Source organism: the organism of the source record quoted next, unplaced genomic scaffold (assembly GCF_019419815.1).
Source record: "Pyrus x bretschneideri cultivar Hongxiangsu unplaced genomic scaffold, Pyrus_bretschneideri_v1 Contig83, whole genome shotgun sequence".
Taxonomy (NCBI): Eukaryota; Viridiplantae; Streptophyta; class Magnoliopsida; order Rosales; family Rosaceae; genus Pyrus; species Pyrus x bretschneideri.
The window spans coordinates 283,640-303,693 of NW_025999824.1; the positions used below are offsets into that span (position 1 = coordinate 283,640).

The 20,054-nt window shown below is 34.0% G+C and overlaps 1 long non-coding RNA gene and 1 pseudogene across 1 annotated transcript; one reads left to right on the forward strand and one right to left on the reverse strand.

The window, feature by feature from the left end:
- Positions 1-9,900: 9,900 nt before the first annotated feature.
- LOC125473346 lies at positions 9,901-12,047 on the reverse strand (annotated as a pseudogene).
- Positions 12,048-18,145: 6,098 nt separating this feature from the next.
- Positions 18,146-18,417, forward strand: LOC125473341. The gene is made up of 2 exons (XR_007255251.1): positions 18,146-18,256; positions 18,330-18,417. It is a non-coding gene; the product is annotated as an uncharacterized LOC125473341 (long non-coding RNA).
- Positions 18,418-20,054: the final 1,637 nt, after the last annotated feature.

The following is a 20,054-nucleotide window of genomic DNA, read 5'->3' on the forward strand; positions in this document are numbered from 1 at the left end:
GTATATATATTTCACTTAAGCAATACAATGAAAATTAAGCCGTAAAATTCTATTCATACCTGTACTTACTTGTGGATGGAATCAATGAGTATTGTCCAACTATAGTCGTAGGTGTAATCCCTGCCATTGCAATAACTGATCTTAGTTGCTGAGGGTAGTAACTCTGTTTTCGTTCCTTAGTTCCTTCGTCCTTCTGTTTGCAGTACCCCATTAAATATCTCACCACCCACCAAATTATGAACCAAGTAATAACTAGGTAAGACGGGTCCAAGAAGGGATGCATCTGTGCTATGTCCCTTAGGACTATCATTTCCCATCCCGGGTCCTAACAGTAATCGGTGAAAGGATTTCAGGAATAATTAAAATTTTCCTTATGGTAATGGTACAAGGCTCAGGTGGAGGAATAATTGCCCACTCAGACAAAGGGGGAAAGCTACAACGAAAATGATTAGGTAGGTAGATAGGGGTGTAAATGTTTTTGTGAGGGGCAGATAAAAAGGAAAGTAATAGCCAATATGAGTTGGACGAAACAGACAGAGAAAATTGTAGGTAGGTCATTCTCACGGCGGAGAGAAAGGATATTCACTGTGGAAGACTCTCACGGCGGAGAGAAAGCTACTCATTTAGTTCATGTTTTCTTTGTATATTGTTTGTTTTCATGCTCTTCAGTTTGATTCTTCAGAGAACAGTTGTTCTTAGGGGTTTTCTCTAAAATATATTTTTATTTCTTGTGTAAAAATAATTAAGCTTCTTTTAGTAGTCTAACTTAAAATCATCAAAATAATTTTTTCTTAATGGGTCGAAACGGGTTTACCCACGTGCAAACCCATTAAGGACATGTTGTTAACGGGTGACCCAATAACAACTCGATTAGTTGTTGTGTTGACTTGAAACCCATTATTTTCTTGTCATTTTCGTGGCATGTTAACAGGTTGTGTAAGACCAAGTCTATCGCCTTAGGTCAGGATTGTATCAATCCCATTAAGGGAGATAAACGGAAAAGGAGTCATGCTTGTGTAAGGCCAAGTTTATCACCTTAGGTCACAATTGTATCAATCGTCTTAGGTCAAAATTAAGGGTGGGTTTAAAAAACCGAAAACCGAAAAAAAAACGAACCAATTTATATTTAATTATTTAATATATATTAAATTTACAAATACTCAAAATCTGAATGCTAGAGGTTTCGAACCCCTTACCTCTTGGTTAAGAGTGTTTGCTTGCTTGCTTTAGCCAACTTGACAGCAAGCTTTGTGTTATTACATTCGTATTAGTAAAATATTTATACTGATTCTGGAGTGTAATTCTTTATAAGATTTGTAAACACAAAACCCTAGCCGTCCACCCATTTACTCCCATTTCATCTTCTCTGACTTCTCAGGCTCTCTCTCTCCCACCATCAAGAATCTCTCTCTCCCATCGTTGAATTCTTGCAGCTCAAACGGTTCTTCTTTGAACGCTCAAATGTCTGCAACTGTAAACGATTTATAAAAGGATTTGCAGTAATTTGTTCATCATTTTTAGGTGGGTCACCGCCGCGATGCCTGTTTCAAGAAGTTCAGGTTCGAAAACGATGCTCTCGCTGTATCAATTTCATCGATTTTGTTCCCAATCTTGTAAATTTGTTTAATTTGTGATTGAGTGATTGGGTTCCGAATCGTCACCCTCTTCTCCATAACCCGCAGTAGCTCTCCCTTTACCAAAGATCCCCAATCTCTCTTATTTATTTGTCGATTTATGGGTTTTTATGCTGCACCAGTTTTGCTTTTCTTGCTTTTCTTGATTGTTCATGGTAGTAAAAGGGTGAAATGGTAGATGTCAGCTGTAATGCATAATTCAAATTTCTTGAATGTAATTTGATTCACTTGGAAATTAAAAAATGCAAGGATTATTGTTTAATTACTGATGAGCAACTTAAATCTCATATGTTTCCTGATGGTGCACTTAAATTTCTTGATTGGTTTAGATGTAATTTGCCAACAACCAGTTACATATGTTTATTTTTAAGGTATCTTATTAAGTGCATTTGAGGACTGATTGAAGAATGTATTCAATTTTTTCAGCAATTCGGATTTCTTTTTGCTATTAAAGAAGAAGACGAAGAACAAACAAAAAAAAGAAAAAAAACCGAACCAGAAAAAATTGAACCAAAAAAAACCCAAAAAAACTGAACCGTTTCGAACTGAACCCAGCCCTAGTCAAAATAGTAAAATGAATACGGAAAAGGAGTTCAAAAGAAAAAGGGAGATAAACGGCTTAGGTCAGGATTGTATCAATCCCAGTGAGGGATCAACAAATCTAGCACCATAGAACTTAAAGCTTTGGTTTTTTGCATGTCGAATTAGGAATGACATATTCTTTACTGAAAGTCTATATGTTCAGATATATATCAAAGTCAAGTGAATGGTAATTGAGTAAGTCATTTATAGTTAATTCATTCTACCCAGTTTTTGGTCGTTGCAGTAATTCAATATTTTATCTATTCATTGGTTTCTTAACTGTCTGAGTTTTCAATCTCAAACTAAACCAAAAGAGCTTGAGTCCAAATAATAAGTCCCAAGGACGTGGCATGAGTGGAGCAAGAAGAGCAAGGAGAGAGAGAAAACCCAGTAAGTTTAAAATTCCAATAAGTAGATAATTTATTTTATAACTGTAAACCTAGAAACTAGATAAAATGAGTCGGCTATTTAGGACAAACTCATCTGCCAATACTAACTCTAGATGGAATTTAAGTAGGACCCCAGAGATAGTAAATGAAGAACAAAAGTTACAATTTTAGTCAAAGGACAATGTTGACTTTGGAGATTGGAATATCCCCAAAGTATCCAGCAAAGAAATTTATAGAAAAAATGGTCACTCTCTTCATTTAAAAGTGAACACCATGTAAGAACAGTCGAGCAAGCTTATGCTCTCAGTAAAGAACATGAAACATGTCAACTATTCACACCAGAACAAATAAGAGCACATAGAAAAATGGTCATAAATAAATTCACATTGGTCTTGTACAGATCATAGTAAAACCATTAACAAGAAGAAGTCTTAACACCTCTATCTTGTTATGTCTCCAAGATGCAAGATTCATTGACTTTAGTGATAGCAATCTTGGAATGATCGAGTCAAGACTATACAATGAACCAATCCATTTCAATTGTTTCCCAGACCTTACAATAAGCCTAACAGATCCACATATGTCACAAAAGCACTCACATTAAACATTAAAAACTTCTTGTTATCAAGTCTTAGGAGGTGTCCAACCACTAGCTCTAATTTTTCAGAGCCTATTACAAGTGCACTAGTACTAACATGAACTTCCAAACCATAGCCAAAAGTTCTAGAGAACACACTTTATTAATCCAAAGTAATCAAGAAAATGCCAATATCAAAGTACTCATAACCATCAAATGGTCAGACATCAGTTTACCATCATATTGGTTCCTAATCAATGAAAGTAAACCAGTTGATATTTAAAACAACTTAGTCAATTTAGACAACATAGAACAATACTTTGACGGAACAGTTAAAATCAATTTCAACACTCCAGCTAGAAAGTTGAGTGTCCAACTCCAAGAATTAAGTCAATCAACTAAGTCAAAAGAGCCAGTTAGACATTCTTTTTCAGGATCTACTTCAACAGACATATTAGATTGTGATCGAGAATTAATTAACGATTTAGTATACGTAAGACTCAAATCAGTTAGAACAAACTCTGAAGTCACCCTTGCTATGAAAACCAAACCCAAACCAAAACAACCCAAACTCAAGAAGATCAAACTTCACCAACAACAACTAATTTTGAAGTAAACCACTAATTATTAGTTTTAAGCAAGCCATTTAAAATATATTGGAAATCATTAAAAGCTGACATCAAAGCAGAAGAAAATATAGTAAGGAGAGAAATATTTAGACAAAGTTACACCTAAGATCAACAATTAGATATTTATGAAAAATGGGAAATTTTGATGAATAAACACAAGATTGATATATTCTTCTTCGATTTTGTTGAAGAATAATATGAACCAGAAAAGAAAATTGAAGTAATTACTAAGGAAAATTAGGTCAAACAAAGCAAAACAATAATTTCTTCAAGTCACCCTCCACAAGAAACAATACTAATATCCACCTCAAATACACAAGTAATAGCTACACCCTACGAAACTCCTTAAGAAGATGCAAGGATTAAATCAGTCATAGAATGAAACAATTTCACAAACCAAAGCCTACATGTCATAGGAAAACAATTAGACAAAATTGAAAGTAAAATAGACAGACAACCACAACAGAAAACAAAGACCAAAGAAAAAACCCTAAGTAAACTTCCCAAATGCCTCATCTAGTAAAACAGCTCTAAAGACAAACTCCACTAGTGAAAAAATAGACCAAATGTTAAATGAATTAAAAAAGAAACACAACACCATTAATGTAGTAAGACACCAAGAGTCACAATCAAAAACAACTTCTGAAAACTCAGAATCAGAAGATAGTAACGCAATCGAAAAATTGGAAGAAGCTTTCAAAAATTTCGAATTAAAAAGAATAACAAACAAATGCAAAATAAATCCAACCAGTCTTACCAAGAATTGGTATCCAAGGCCAACACCTTCGGATATTCAATTTGAAGAAAGAAATTTGCAAAGTCAATTCTCAGTGTCAGTTTATCCGAACAAGAAATTCTAAAAAAAGTACAACATGTATCTATGGTTGCTAACAATTATATTACCAATCATAATCTTAGTCAACCAAAAGTCGTTGATCCTTTAGTCATTAGATTTACAAGAATGTTACATTCTTGGTGGGAAAAAATCTCACTGAACAATCCAGAAATGCAATAAAACATGCAGTAAAAAGGGATGAAGATGAAACCCTTATATTCGATGAAAGAATTGGTATGGGAGTCCCAGACGCAGTCAACACATACTATTCACAATAATTGAACACTTCATAGGAACACCAAGTAACGTAACCTCCAGAATACATGGCCAACTCAGTTGTGACATCCCACATCGCCCAGGGGAGTGATCCTTAAATGTATATTCTCATCCTTATCTAGCACGAGGCCTTTTGGGAGCTCACTAGTTTCGGGTTCCGTAGGAACTTCGAAGTTAAGCGAGTAGCGCGCGAGAGCACTCCCATGATGGGTGACCCACTGGGAAGTTCTCGTGTGAGTTCCCAAAAACAAAACCGTGAGGGCGTGGTCGAGGCTCAAAGCGGACAATATCGTGCTACGGTGGTGGAGCAGGCCGGGGAAGTGATCCGCCCCCGGCCGGGAAATGACAATTGGTATCAGAGCCTAACCCTGGCTGTGGTGTGCCGACGAGGACGTTGGGCCCCTAAGGGGGGTGGATTGTGACATCCCACATCGCCCAGGGGAGTGATCCTTAAATGTATATTCCCATCCCTATCTAGCACAAGGCCTTTTGGGAGCTCACTGGCTTCGGGTTCCATGGGAACTCCGAAGTTAAGCGAGTAGCGCGCGAGAGCATTCCCAGGATGGGTGACCCATCGGGAAGTTCTCGTGTGAGTTCCCAGAAACAAAACCGTGAGGGCGTAGTCGAGGCCCAAAGCGGACAATATTGTGTTACGGTGGTGGAGCGGGCCCGGGATGTGGTAGGGGCCCGGGCCGGGATGTGACATCAATAATCTAAGATGCCCCACCTTAAGTGATTTTAGGTGGTACAAAGACGTTTTCATGTCTAGAGTAATGCTTAGAAAAGACAATAAAGAGTCATTTTGGAAAGAAAAGTTCATAAATAGATTACCAAACTTATTTGCACACAAAATCAGGTAAGTTTTAGTCAACGAAGAAGGTATCATACCATATAATACCCTTACTTATGAAGATATTATTAATATTATCCAGAAGGAAGGATTAAAATTGTATATTGATATGAAAATAACAAAACAAGTCAACAAAGATAAATCAATAGCCAATATGAGTTAGGAACATTTTGTGAATGATATGGTTTACCTCTTATTGCTCCTTCTAGTAAAAAGAAAAGAGTAGAAAGACATCCTAATAAATATCCAAATAAAAGATATCTCAAATATGACAAGTACAACAAAATAAAGAATTTTAACACCAATAAATTCTATGAAAAAAAAAAAAGCAAACTTAAGAAAAATTGGAAGAAAAAAAATCATTCAATAAAAATGATTCCAAAGCTCAATACAAAGGTAATTGTTATAAACGTGGTAAGTTTGGCCACTATGCAAACAAATGCAGAGTCAAAAAGACAATTAACCAATTAAAAATATCTAAAGAAGAGAAAACCGAACTAATCCAAGTGCTAGAGTTAAAAGACATAGACCAAAGTGAAAACGAACAATAGTTCGATTCTAGCTCCTCATAGTCAAACCATTCAAATAGCTTTGACTCTCCAGACATAAATATGGGATGCAGAGATAGTTGTTGTAAAACAAGTCTTAAACAAACAAGAAGAACAAGAAGGTTTATTAATTGAATTAATTAGTAAAATTGATGATCCTGAATTAAAATCTCATTACTTGAAAAAATTAAAGAAATTAGTAAGTCAAGAAGAAGTCAGCACTAGTTAGCAGCCAACTCCTCAAAGTAAAATATGTCTCAGTACGACCTTAAAAAGATTTAACAAACCAAGAAAGAAATTACAGTTAAAGATTTACAATACAAAGTAAACAAAATTAATGAAGAAATAAAAATCCTTAAAACAGACAATCAAGAAATTAGATCACCTCTCAGCTTCATTCAAACACAAAAATTAATTGAACAAGAATTTAAACAAAACAATTAATCAACTTCTTCCTCATCCAACAAAGAACCAAAAGAAAACAACCATGAAGAAAATCATAAAGGTTCGACCAAAAGTTTAATTTTAAGCTTACTTAACAAGATTAGGATCATAAAATGGTATTCAAAAGTTAAGATAATAATTGAGATTTCCAATTAGAAACTATTGCCCTAATCGATTCAGAAACAGATTTGAATTGTATTCAAGAATGAATAATTTCAACCAAATACTTTCACAGATCAATTGAAATCCTTAGTGCAGCCAACCATTCTCCAATGCAATTAAATTACGAAATACCAAAAGCACACATTTGTCAAGACAATGTTTATTTTAAAACATCATCTGTCCTGATAAAAAAACATTTAGATCATATCATTTTAAGACTTCCTTTCACAGCCCTTATGTATCCTTTTACATTACACTATGATGGAATTTCCACCATTGCTATGGGACAAGAAGTAAGGTTTAAGTTCTCTTCCAAAACATAGCTCAACAAGATAAATCAGTTAAAGAAAAATAATATTTCAAAAAACAATCAACGTAATTGAAAGAAAAACGCAACACATTAGTTATTTCAAAGACGAGATAAATTACAAAAAAAAAATTGAAGAACAATTAAACAGTAAACCCTTACAACAAAGAATTATTTCTTTTCAACAAAAACTTGTTAAAGAAATATGTATAGATATTCCAAGTGCCTTTTGGCATAAAAAATGATGTGAAATATTCTAACACTCAAAATAAAACCCTATGATTGTAGTATATGAAATTAGGGATCGTTTTAGGCCAGGGATTAGAAGGGATGCTAATCTACTCTAAATTGACTTAAAAACACTTAAAAATACTTAACTAGACTTTGATGACTCAAAACAAACTAAAAAGACTCAAAACACACAAACTAAGTTAAATTGACTCGAAACGGACTCTAAGAAGTTATTTGGACGAATTTTAGACTATTAAGACTCAAAACACTAAATTGGACAAATTTGAACACGTTTCTAACTAATCTAACACACTTAATTAAAGGGGAGATTGATTTGGACGAAATTAAAGTAAAAACAAACAGATTTAAAGACTTAAACAACTTGGACGAAATTGGGGAAAAATATGGGTGATAAGCTAGCTAGAGGGTCATTCTCCACACATGACACACTTGCATACAATTAATTTCCAGTTGCTTTTCCAATAAACCATGAACCTTTTTACCCCAGATTAACCGTGAACAGCACTAATTAACCCTCAGATTTTCCTTCAGTCATTGAATTGGATGGAATACGCATCAGCAACCAAATTATTCTTCAATAGTTCCTTACATGAACAGCATAATAGAGATACAATCAAAGATCATTAAGCTTTGTGAAAATCATAAGCATTGACAAGGCATTCGTAACTATGAACAGCATGATACTCCTGCCAGGAATTTACTTAACATGATCATGACTAGCAACCTCCACTATTTATAAATGTAAGTTCATAACGATTAGGTGAAACTCCCTTATATTTTAGCATCAAATTCATGCATGCAAACTAAGCGGGCCCTCTTAATCAACACACAAGAATAAGTTCTTAATCAAGCAGTTAAGTAAATTATATTCACGATTTATGAAATCACAACTGAAAGTAATCAATTCATATTGCAAATATAATCATGGTTTCAAAGTCTCCTCTAGCTAAAACAAGTTTAGCTCCTCATGTTCGCAAAACAAAGATAATTAATCTTAAACATTAAAAACAAAGATAGAATACACCTAGAAACACTCCAGGTGGCTCCTCCTTCCTTCCTTGCTGCCAACAATGGGGATTTGTGTGAATTTAGGCTCTTGAGGTGTGGTGGATGGTGTGGTGTGAATTTGTGGTAGAGGGTAGTGGTTTTTGAATGTTGTGGCATCATGTATTTATAGGGTGAAGGGGAGGCACAAAATTAGGCTGAAAAGAGAGGAATTAGGACTCCAAATCCCCAAAGAATAAGGATACTTTCAATCAGATTCCAAGGAGGATAAGGAATGGTCCTTGTGGCAGATTCTAGAACTTCTAGAAGGGTTACATGTGGCATAAAATTAATGCACGAAAATAGGGCTTCTAGAACTTGATATTTAGGTGATTTAATGTGAAAAGGAGTCCTCTTTGAAGTTGGAATTAAGGTAGGAAAAGATTAGGATAGGATAAGATAAGATAAGGTTGGATAAGGTTTGGATAAGATAAGGAAATTTGGACAATATTCCTTCTTTGTAGCTGATTCCTTATCTTCAAAGTCTTCAATTTAATTCTTCTAGATCTTAATCACATTCCTAGCTTCTCTTGATCTTCAAATTCGTCCATCCACCTTGCTCCATGCATGTGCAATCCATTCCAAGCCCAAAACTACTCTAAAATGCTCCAAATTGCACTTTCTTGCCAACTTTGTCAATTGAACCTAAAAACACACGAAAATAGCTTAAAACACTCTAACAAGTAGAAATTAGCTATGTAAATGCAAGAAAACAAGCTAACTAAGTCACATAAATATGCTCCTATCAAAAAACAAAAAACAATATATAGTCAAACTTCCTTACATCAAAGAATTTGATGAAAGGAAAATACCCACAAAAATTAGACCAATCCAAATGAGTCATGAAACTATGGAATTCCATAAAAATGAAATCATAGAATTACTCAGCAAAGGAATAATAAAAAATAAAAAAAAAATTAAGTCACCTTGGTCATGCCCTACTTTCTATGTCCAGAAAAATGTTGAATTAGAAAGAGGCAATGTTCTAAAAAAAACACTAGGCGCTAGTCGGGCAGCTGGCTGGGGCATAGCGGCTAGGCACCTAGGCAGGGTCTAGGCGGCCTAGGCTAATTTAGTTAAATTTCTTGTATATCCTGTAAATAAGTGTCTATTGACACTTAAAAAAAAATTACATGTATGGACTCCATGGATAAAGTAATAAAAGAATGATAAAATGGAAAAATAGAAGTAGTGTATCCAACAAGTCCAAAATTTAAAAGCACATTAAGCATAGATGCCATATAACCTTAGTGAGGAGTATTTTAGGATGATACATGTAACTAACAAGTTCACAATTTTAAAACAGATAAAATGCAAAATAAGAAGAATAAGGAACTATAGTAATATGAGAGACTTGCAAAGTTTCAAAGCTAGGCATCAAACTCTTCTTCTCCATAGCCCTCCAAGACTCTCTCTGTGTCAGATTCAAACTCAACTTTTTATCATCTCCTTCTTCTTCTTCCATGTCCTCACTCGATACAAAATCTTCTTTATGAAGTTCTCTACCTTCAACTTTTTTAAAATTCTCCTAGGCTCTAGGGAACTACCTATCTCCGATGTCTCTCCAATTCCCGAATGAAGCTCAAGTTCTTCATCACCACATTCCACAATCCATCCTTGCGCCGTACTAGCTTCACTTGCAAGTAGTATGTCTACTTTCTTCTCCTTTTTCTTCTTGTTCATGATCCTTGCATTGAATTGGATATAGACTAAATTATTTAATCTTGTTGTATCTAGTCTATTCCTCTTCTTTGTATGCATACCTTCAAAAATGCTCCAATGTGTCTCACAACTGGATGAACTTGCAGTTAATGAGAGAATCTTTATAGCCATCCTTTGCAAATTCGGTACACCAATTCCATAATTATACCACCATGCAACTAATGAAGAAAAAAAACACACGATTAGTAATGAAAATTATTAAAGTCAAATTTAATAAATAAAAAATAAGCTTATGTGAAGATTCATACCCGGATTATAGTTGTCATCATTCTCAACGCATCCAATCTTAGCCAAATGTCTTCCAAATTCACCCTCTTTTACTTTGTACTTGTGCATCTCAACATTTATCACTTGGTTTTGAACCTCATAGTTTTCGAGGAAGAACTTCTCAACACAAGTAAAAATCCCTTCCATGACGATTGGATCATGTTGTATGCTTTGATCTTTGAAGAAGTAACATGGGTTCAAGCCGTTCACGAGCTTTTTCATCAATAATTTGGAGAATTGGTTGATAGTTGGCGTCATTGTTCTTGAGTACCTCTCTAATCTCCATCTTTGCTTTTTGTAGCTCTCCATATAAAAACCCCATTGATGGCTTTTAATCCCCATTCACAATACAAAGTACCTTGAAAAAAGGTTCAAACACTTTCAAGCAAAGTGAGACCCCATTCCAAAAATATGCATTCACTACGGTAGTATATGCCGCTTTCTCCTTTGTAGTCTTCAAATGCTTGCATTGCTCTCATCATCAATAGGAACCACAACCTTCAAATCTTTTTTCTTATCACTCAAGCTTTGCAATGTGAGGAAAGAAGTTGCAAATCTAGTGACTCCGGGCCTCACTGTCTTTTTTCTTGGTATGCTTCCTCATCAACGCCAAAGTTTTATGATGTGTGTAAATGAAGATAGTGAAAGTCTTTTCCTTGTCAATAACTCCTTTGAACCTAGGGAGATTACCAATCCTTTGAAGCATGAGATTCAAAGTGTGAGTGGCACATGATGTCTAAAACATGTTTGGCCTCTTTTTCTTCATCATGTTGGCCGCCGCCATGTTGTTGGAAGCATTATTGGTCACCACTTGAATCACATTTTGAGGCCCAATTTCTTCAACACACTTGTCAACATATTCAAAAATGTACTCCCCGGTGTGTGCTTCATTAGAGCATTCCTTAGAAAAAAGAAATGTGATGCATCTCTTGCAATTGACGCACAAACTCATAATGAATCTTCTTTTTTGGTCGCTCCAAGCATCAGTCATGACTGAGCAACCATGCAAAGCCCACTCTTTTTCATGCTTCATGAGTGTTTGTTTTACTCTTTTTACCTCTTCTTTCAATAATGGCTCCCTTAATTTGTATTGGCTTGGAGGTGGGTAACCCAGGCCAAATTGACCAACCGTTTCCATCAAACACTTGAAGCTATCCTTACCAATAGCATGGAAAGGAATACCAACTTCGTACACCCATCGAGCCACATATTGATCCACTTGATGTGCTATTTCCTTCCAAATTTTATCATGGATGTTTTGTTGCCACATCTTCTTGTTCCATCATTAAAGAGTGGGGACTGATGGCAAATGCAAACCTATTTATAGGTCCGAAAGTGTGTGACCTTTCCCTTGAGCTTGACTCAACAACTTCACTGTCTTCTTCTTCTTCTTGAATTTGTTGAAGTTGCACCTCTTCCCTCACTTTCTCATTGTGTTTATTCCTTTGTTTCTTCTTATTTTTGGCTTCTTCTAATACAGATCTACATTTGGCTTTATCCTCATCTGAAGACTTTGTGCACACCGCCATATTTCCCCTTATATTGGCTACGTGTTGTTTTAATTACGCTTTCGGAAGTTGCGGTACCGGTCATCACACAAGAAAACAAACATGCATTGCATGTAAAACAATCAACAATAGAGTCATCACAATTCACACATAATAATAATTTTATTTTATAGCATATACATTCAATCTGTGCATAGCCAAATCATATATTTATTTATAATTATATACACACACAATCAATCTGTGCAATCTAAAAAATTTCAATCTGTACTAAGCTCTATATATTAATTATTCCTATATATGCACAGTTACACACAACACAATAATCAAATGGCAACAAATAGGCAAAGGGCAGAAGGAGTAGTGTGTAGACAGACGGGCAGTGGTGCATTTAGGTTCATCGCTTCAATGTTTTCCCAATCATTTTAGAAACCAAAACAGCCCAAAACTCAATGCTCAAATTGAAATTTCTTTTCCTACATTTTCTCAACAACCATGTCAACCAAACACAAAAAGAACAACAATTGAATCCACCATTCCTAATATTCTCCAACTTCCTCACATATCGTCAAATTTTCAGTTTTATGTATATACAAAATTTCAATTGAATCCACCTTTCCCAATATTCTCCAATAATTGAGTCCACCATTCCTAATATACAAAATTTCAATCTATGCAATCTGACAATCTGACAATCTGACAATCTGTGCAAAATCTCAACATATATTATATATGTATATACAAAGTATCAATATAATTAATTATGCAAGCAATATGCGACAGACGACAGTGTAATCTGCCAATCTGTGCAGTTTCGTATTGAATGATATGTAAAATAACGGAGTCATGAACTCCTACTTCTATCTGCATTTTAGTAGTCAGTCATATGTATGCAAAAAAACAAAAACAAAAAAAAGAAGCTACTCAAAGCTATCTATTAAGTTGAAACTTCTAATAAAATTTGAATCGAAACAGCAAATAAAGTACCTTATAATATGAAATCCCATAAATTCCCATCCATATACTGACCTGGTGGTGAGACCTTGAGAGATTGACTCTCAGATGGTCGGTGAAGGAGCCGGTGCAAAGGGACTATTACAGACTAAAGTCTTGACGTCGACGGTGACAAAGACGATGGCACGCAAACACAGATGGGAGAGACGACGACAAAGAACTTAATAAGGTCGACGACGACAAAGAACCTGAAAGGCCAGTGATGGCGAGAGAGAAATTTGCAAGGATGAAGACTGAAGAAGTGAAGAGTCTTCAAAATTTTGGGAAGTTAGGGCAAGACGGGCTTCTGGCAAATCCAAATTCATGAAGATGACAAATACAAAAACAGCACATGTCACTTTATTCGGCCATTATGAATGGAATGTAATGTCATTCGGCCTGAAAAATGCACACAATGAATTTAATAAATGAAATATTCAACCACTACAGTCACTTTTCCATTGTTTACATAGATGATGTCCTCATTTATTCAAAGTCAAATGATGAACATTGGAAACATCTAAACATGTTAATCAAGATAATTAAGTCAAACATATTAATTGTTTCAACAAAAAAAAAAAATTTATTTCAAAGGAAAATTAATGATAAGGGTTGGAAAACTTTGAATGTTAACCAAGAGTCATTTATTACCTTTATTTAATGGTTAGGACAAAGCCTAATATTAAATTAGTCCAATTATAATGGCCCAAACAATGCGTTTCCAGTTTTACCCCTCACAGCAACTCACACACAAGCATGTAGAGTTACAGAGAGCAAAGAGCCGTCAAACCCTAAGGTCGCAGCCATGTCTCTCGTCGCAATTCGCAGATGAGGAGTTCCAGCATATTCTACGTGTGTTGAATACCAATGTGGATGGAAAGCAGAAGATCATTTTTCACCCTTACCTCCATCAAGGATATTCGTAGACGTTTCGCCATCGTCTGCAAGAAGGCCGATGTCGACATGAACAAAAGGGCTAGTGAACTATTTGCAATCGAGCTTGACAATCTGATAACTATTGTGGCAAACCCCCGCCAGTTCAAGATACAAGGATGGTAAATATTCCTAGGTGGTCTACAAGGATAGAGATTATGGAGTTTCGGTGTTCATCATTTGCAACTTACTCTCTTAATTCCCATTCTTGGTTGCAATCACTCTTATTATCTGGTGAAATTTCGACTGGAGTTTTCACATTATGTGTATAGAGAGCCTCATGATGGTTGTAGCGTCTCTGGTTCCCAATTTCCTAATAGGTATTATAACAGGAGCTGGAATCATGGTAATGATATACACTCAAATGCTTGATAAGCTTACTCTTCTCTTTCCCATCATGTATATCCTTCCTAGTGTATCCTCAATTAAATGGTTGTGTATGCAGAGCATCCTGATGATGACCTCGGGTTTCTTCCGCTTGCTACCAGATCTTCCCAAGCCGTTTAGGATACCAATAGACCACTCCTGGGACTTGGCTACTATTCCCATGTGGCCTTCGACATTACCGAAGCCTTCGTGTGCGTGGACAGAGATTTGTGGCCTTTGAAGAAGCAACATTGCGGAGGAGGAGAAAGAAGGGAATGACACACGTTACATCAAATTACCAATTTGATTTCAAGTTCTTGAACTGTGTTCCTTCTGTCCCTTCCCCTTTGGAAATCTGAAATTCCACTCACACTTAGTCCAAAATTCAAGTTTTAATTTTTTAATTGGCATTTGACAACACTAATCGTGTTCCCTGTGTCGAATTTTTATAGTAATTTGACCCCTCGGTTAATGTGTAAGGTCTAGTTCCCCAATTTTTATAACATTGTTGCAAGCTAGTTGTCTTAACTTTGCATAATTAAAGAACTGAAACAAAGATGGGTTTGGATGTTTAGTGGGATCTACTTATTAGTGAACATGCCAAACCAACAAACAAAAAGAAACAAAGAATTCAAAGTCCTGCAAAAAATTGTATCACAATTTGCCATGATCATAATTAAAGGAAGTTTTAGTTACATATATATAGATAAGGTGTTTCACTTCATTGGTTTGTATATTAGCAATTTTTATATATTTGTAACCGTATGATAGGATTACAAATGGTAACGATTTCACTAAATCTCTCTGGCTTTAATTCTTTGTTGTTTTATCCTTTCTGTGTGAGATTCTATCTTATTATTTATAATCCCTGCATTCTTATTCATGTGCTTATAACAACCATTTATTGATTATTATTTTTCTTGCAGTTCCAAGCTTTTGATGAATTAAGGCCAAATCTCACGATCTCCCTCCTTATCCTGCTTTCTTTCAATTTCTTGGTATGCAATATTTCTTTGCCGGGATTTTTTATAATATTATTACTATTATTATATTTTCTTCTTCTATATATATAAATACAAAAGGCAAAAATTTTGAAATAACCATAATCCAAAAATACTCTTACATGATTCAGATTTAAAAAAAAAAAAATTATTTCAATTTGTAGTCTTCTAGCAAAACAAAACTACCACGTAGATGGATAAAAAGGTAAAAACATGGGTATAGAGTTTTTTTCCTTTGGTAGAATGGCTATAGAGTATTTAGGCTTTTCATTTAAGTTCGTAATATGCTTTTCAATTGTTGAACTTGATGCCTGTTTCATTTGGAGAATAGTCATTCTGACTTTTCTCAGTCTAATTCCTTTTTACTATTCATATTCCTTTTCCATTTTCATTACATGTACGTAAATGTGGATCGATTTTTAGTCATCAAAATTCATATGTTTTGCAGGTTCTTGATTGCGGTGAGAAGATTGAGCTGTTGGGGGTTAAAACTAATAATCTTCGCTCCCAGGTTAGTCCATAGTTTATGTGTATCAGAGTAATATTTGATTTCTTAATAGGTGGCTTCATTCAAATGGAGTTTGTTTTTAAATTGAGTTCTTACAATTGTGGCAACATAAAATTGACAAAGCAGTTTGCATGTGGAATGGGAAAGGGTAAGATATATATCAAGATATCTCTAATATTAGAAAGTCAGAAGCACAATTTGGTGTCTCAAAGCTTCACCAAAAAAAATTGGACTGAAAAGCCTCTTAAACAAAAAAAATTAGAACTGACCAAATTTGATACATGAAAACACACAAGGGCAATTTTGTCAAAAAACATAAATCTAAAATTCATTATATTAGATCAAACAAAAAATAAAACAATAAAAATGGGGAAGACGTGTATTAAATCTCACTAGAAAAGGGAATAACCCCAATCCTCCTCCATTTTAGGAGAGAGATTATTATCCCATATAAATGTATAAAAATTTGTAAAAGTTTATTTTATTGGGAAAAAATGAAAAAAAAAAAACAAATAAAAAAGGACGGATACTTCAAATATCTCTAATATTAGAAAGTCAGAAGCACAATTTGGTGTCTCAAAGCTTCACCAAAAAAAATTGGACTGAAAAGCCTCTTAAACAAAAAAAATTAGAACTGACCAAATTTGATACATGAAAACACACAAGGGCAATTTTGTCAAAAAACATAAATCTAAAATTCATTATATTAGATCAAACAAAAAATAAAACAATAAAAATCATTATATTAGATCAAACAAAAAATAAAACAATAAAAATGGGGAAGACGTGTATTAAATCTCACTAGAAAAGGGAATAACCCCAATCCTCCTCCATTTTAGGAGAGAGATTATTATCCCATATAAATGTATAAAAATTTGTAAAAGTTTATTTTATTGGGAAAAAATGAAAAAAAAAAACAAATAAAAAAGGACGGATACTTCAAATATCTCTAATCTCTAATATTAGAAAGTCAGAAGCACAATTTGGTGTCTCAAAGCTTCACCAAAAAAAATTGGACTGAAAAGCCTCTTAAACAAAAAAAATTAGAACTGACCAAATTTGATACATGAAAACACACAAGGGCAATTTTGTCAAAAAACATAAATCTAAAATTCATTATATTAGATCAAACAAAAAATAAAACAATAAAAATGGGGAAGACGTGTATTAAATCTCACTAGAAAAGGGAATAACCCCAATCCTCCTCCATTTTAGGAGAGAGATTATTATCCCATATAAATGTATAAAAATTTGTAAAAGTTTATTTTATTGGGAAAAAATGAAAAAAAATAAAAATAAAAAAGGACGGATACTTCAAATAAAAAATAAAACGTGAAACTGAAAAATTGCACCCAACATTCAGCAAAAAGCAGAGTTTCTAATCAAACTGAACTACCAATATATTATTTTATTGAAAAAAAATTGATAAAAATTCGGCAAAAAAAGAATTGATAAAAAAAATACAAAAGAGACACGAGAAATCCCTCAAATAAAAAATGGAACGTGGAAAATGAAAACTGCACCCACGTTGAGCAAAAAGCAGTTTGATAAATAACGTTTAAAATCAGTCATCAACCCTCACCTAACGTTTAAAAATTGAGAAAAAAAAGTAGAAACAATATAAACAAATAAATAAACATGGTAGCCAGATAGCTAAAATCAACAACAAATTATTATACAATGATGAGTAACTGGACAATCAGATACCATCCAATCTTCATAAACAATATCACACACTGTAGTACCGTAAAAACTGGAAAATAATAATAAAAACAAATGATCAAACATATTGATCAATATTTATCTGGCAATAATGTCCATGAGTTACTCTACACACTCTACATTCAACCATTCCAATTTCACGATCCCTTGCGCTCTAACGTGGGATAAAACTGGTATTAAGCTACGCCCGAGTCATCATTCTTCTTTATTTCAATTTTTTCGCTTTTTTGCTTTGCCATTCTTCTCCCACTTCTTCTCCCCAGGCATAAAAAGGAAATTAATCTAGGTGTAAGTTTCTTTTTTTCACTTCTTTTTCCTGCATGGTTGTACTCATTTTACACATTTTCATGCAATCATAATATGTAATTGTATGAATTCCCAGGTTTAGCTTCATATGGGTTCTTTTAACTTCTTCCTTTGGAATCTTCATTGTGCGTTTTTTAAAATATCGGTTAGATTATGAGTTTCAATTTTGATTATATTAATGTGCTATATGTGTGCTATGGTAATTTTAAAAATTATTTGTTTTCATTCTCAGGATATTTACAAGAATACCCACAAAAAATGAAGAAGGAACTACCTATTCATAAGATCCCAAACAGACGTGTCTCTATTTTTACACCTGGTTGGGAGATATCTGTCGGAGTAAAAACTACTGATCTAAGCCAACTGATTCTCAAAGAGTGGAAAAAGAAGAAGCATGAGCAGTATGTATCCTAAATTATATACTAAATTTGTTACAAGGAACTTAATTATTTTATATATACCTTCAATATATAGGTGGCGCATGAAAAAGGCTGTAGAAGAATTAAAACCTTCAACAACTCCTCAAATCATACGTATTTGGAATAAAGTCCAACAAATTAGGTACAACACCATTTCTTACCTGTTTATTTTTATTGGCATTCTCTATATCATTCTACAAATTAATTATCTCAAATTATAAAATAAAATAAAACAATTTATGGGTGCAGGAAAAAGATTAACAGAGGCCAAACAACTTTTCTAAATACGGTAAGTCTTCTCTTATTTTCATACAAAAGTATACTATAAATTCAAATTGCATTCAATTTTCAAATATAAATAAAATTGCATTTTTTGTTAGTTTTACAAGCATCACACCCGTCTCAAAGTGCAAAGGTTGAAGTACAAGATTAAGGTAATATTTCTTATTATTTAATTTTGTAAATATGGTTACAGTTTGTTACCTCAAACTTGACAAATATATTTATCTTTCAGTATTCTACAAGTAACTGGAGTAAAAATATTGCCATGAGAAAATTGTCAAACTTAAAGGTATTTAGGTTATGTTGCTTACAATCTTTATAGTTGGGATTGTGCATTACAGTTAGACTTCTTATTTTATCATTATTGCTTGCAGATTAACCATGAAAATCTAAAGCATCAAGTGCAAGCAAATGGGTGGCAATCATGGCTTTGATTTCACACGTAGACGCTATGTTTACATATGTACATGTTGTCCATATTTTGCTTTGCTTCATATATTAGGAGTTCATCCCTAGCTAGCCTATAACTTTGATTGAAAACTTATGAATCTAAAACATTTTGATTTAAGGACATTAAGTGTTGTCAATATGTATTTAGAAATGAAATTACATGTCATATTTTCAGATTTTTTTTATTTATAAATAGTATATGTTTTCTCATTTTATCTTCATTGTTGTTTTAAAGAAAAAATAGTAAAAAATGTATGAGAGATTACTCACATATGTGCAAATTGGATGGAATATATGCTCCTAAATTCTTCAACAAACGTGGCAATATGACAATATGGCATACGATAACACCATTATCACTTTGGAATGATGGGATGATTGTACGGTAACACCATTATCTCATCAACCTTTCTTCAACTCAAGCAATTGGAACTACATAGCCTGTCCCATGCTCTAATGTTGAACATCTCAGTCCCAACCCAAAATGGCACACCCATAATTATGTACTCACTCCTCTAACCGCATCAACTATCCCATTCACACAGCCATTGAATAAATGATCTGCCACCTGCTCGAATGACGCCAAATATTGCCCATAATACCTTTTTGTCCACCATAATAAAAAAATGTTGTTGTGCACCCTTTTAATACACCCACTAATCCACATGTTACAAAATATATTGATCAGTTCACATTTTCTATACAACATTAAATAATTAATCATATTTTTTAATTTTTTATATGAGAGTTTAAGGAACCTAACTCTTGATCTTCTGTACATCTAGAAGATGACTGCACCTAATTGGAAGCAATAAATTGAAGTTGTTGACGTGGATACTCTCTCACACACAACAATGCCTATTACGGTGTTCTCAAGCACGTGCGAAAGACACTTTTTAAATCACGGCACGCTACACGCAACTTACACATTTTAGATGTATTTATATGCGAGGATTGGTTCAAAGTATAGAAACATAAAATAAAGGCGATTATCATCTCTAATAATACAGGCGGGATCTAAAGTATTTTGTCTAGAATATGTAAAAAA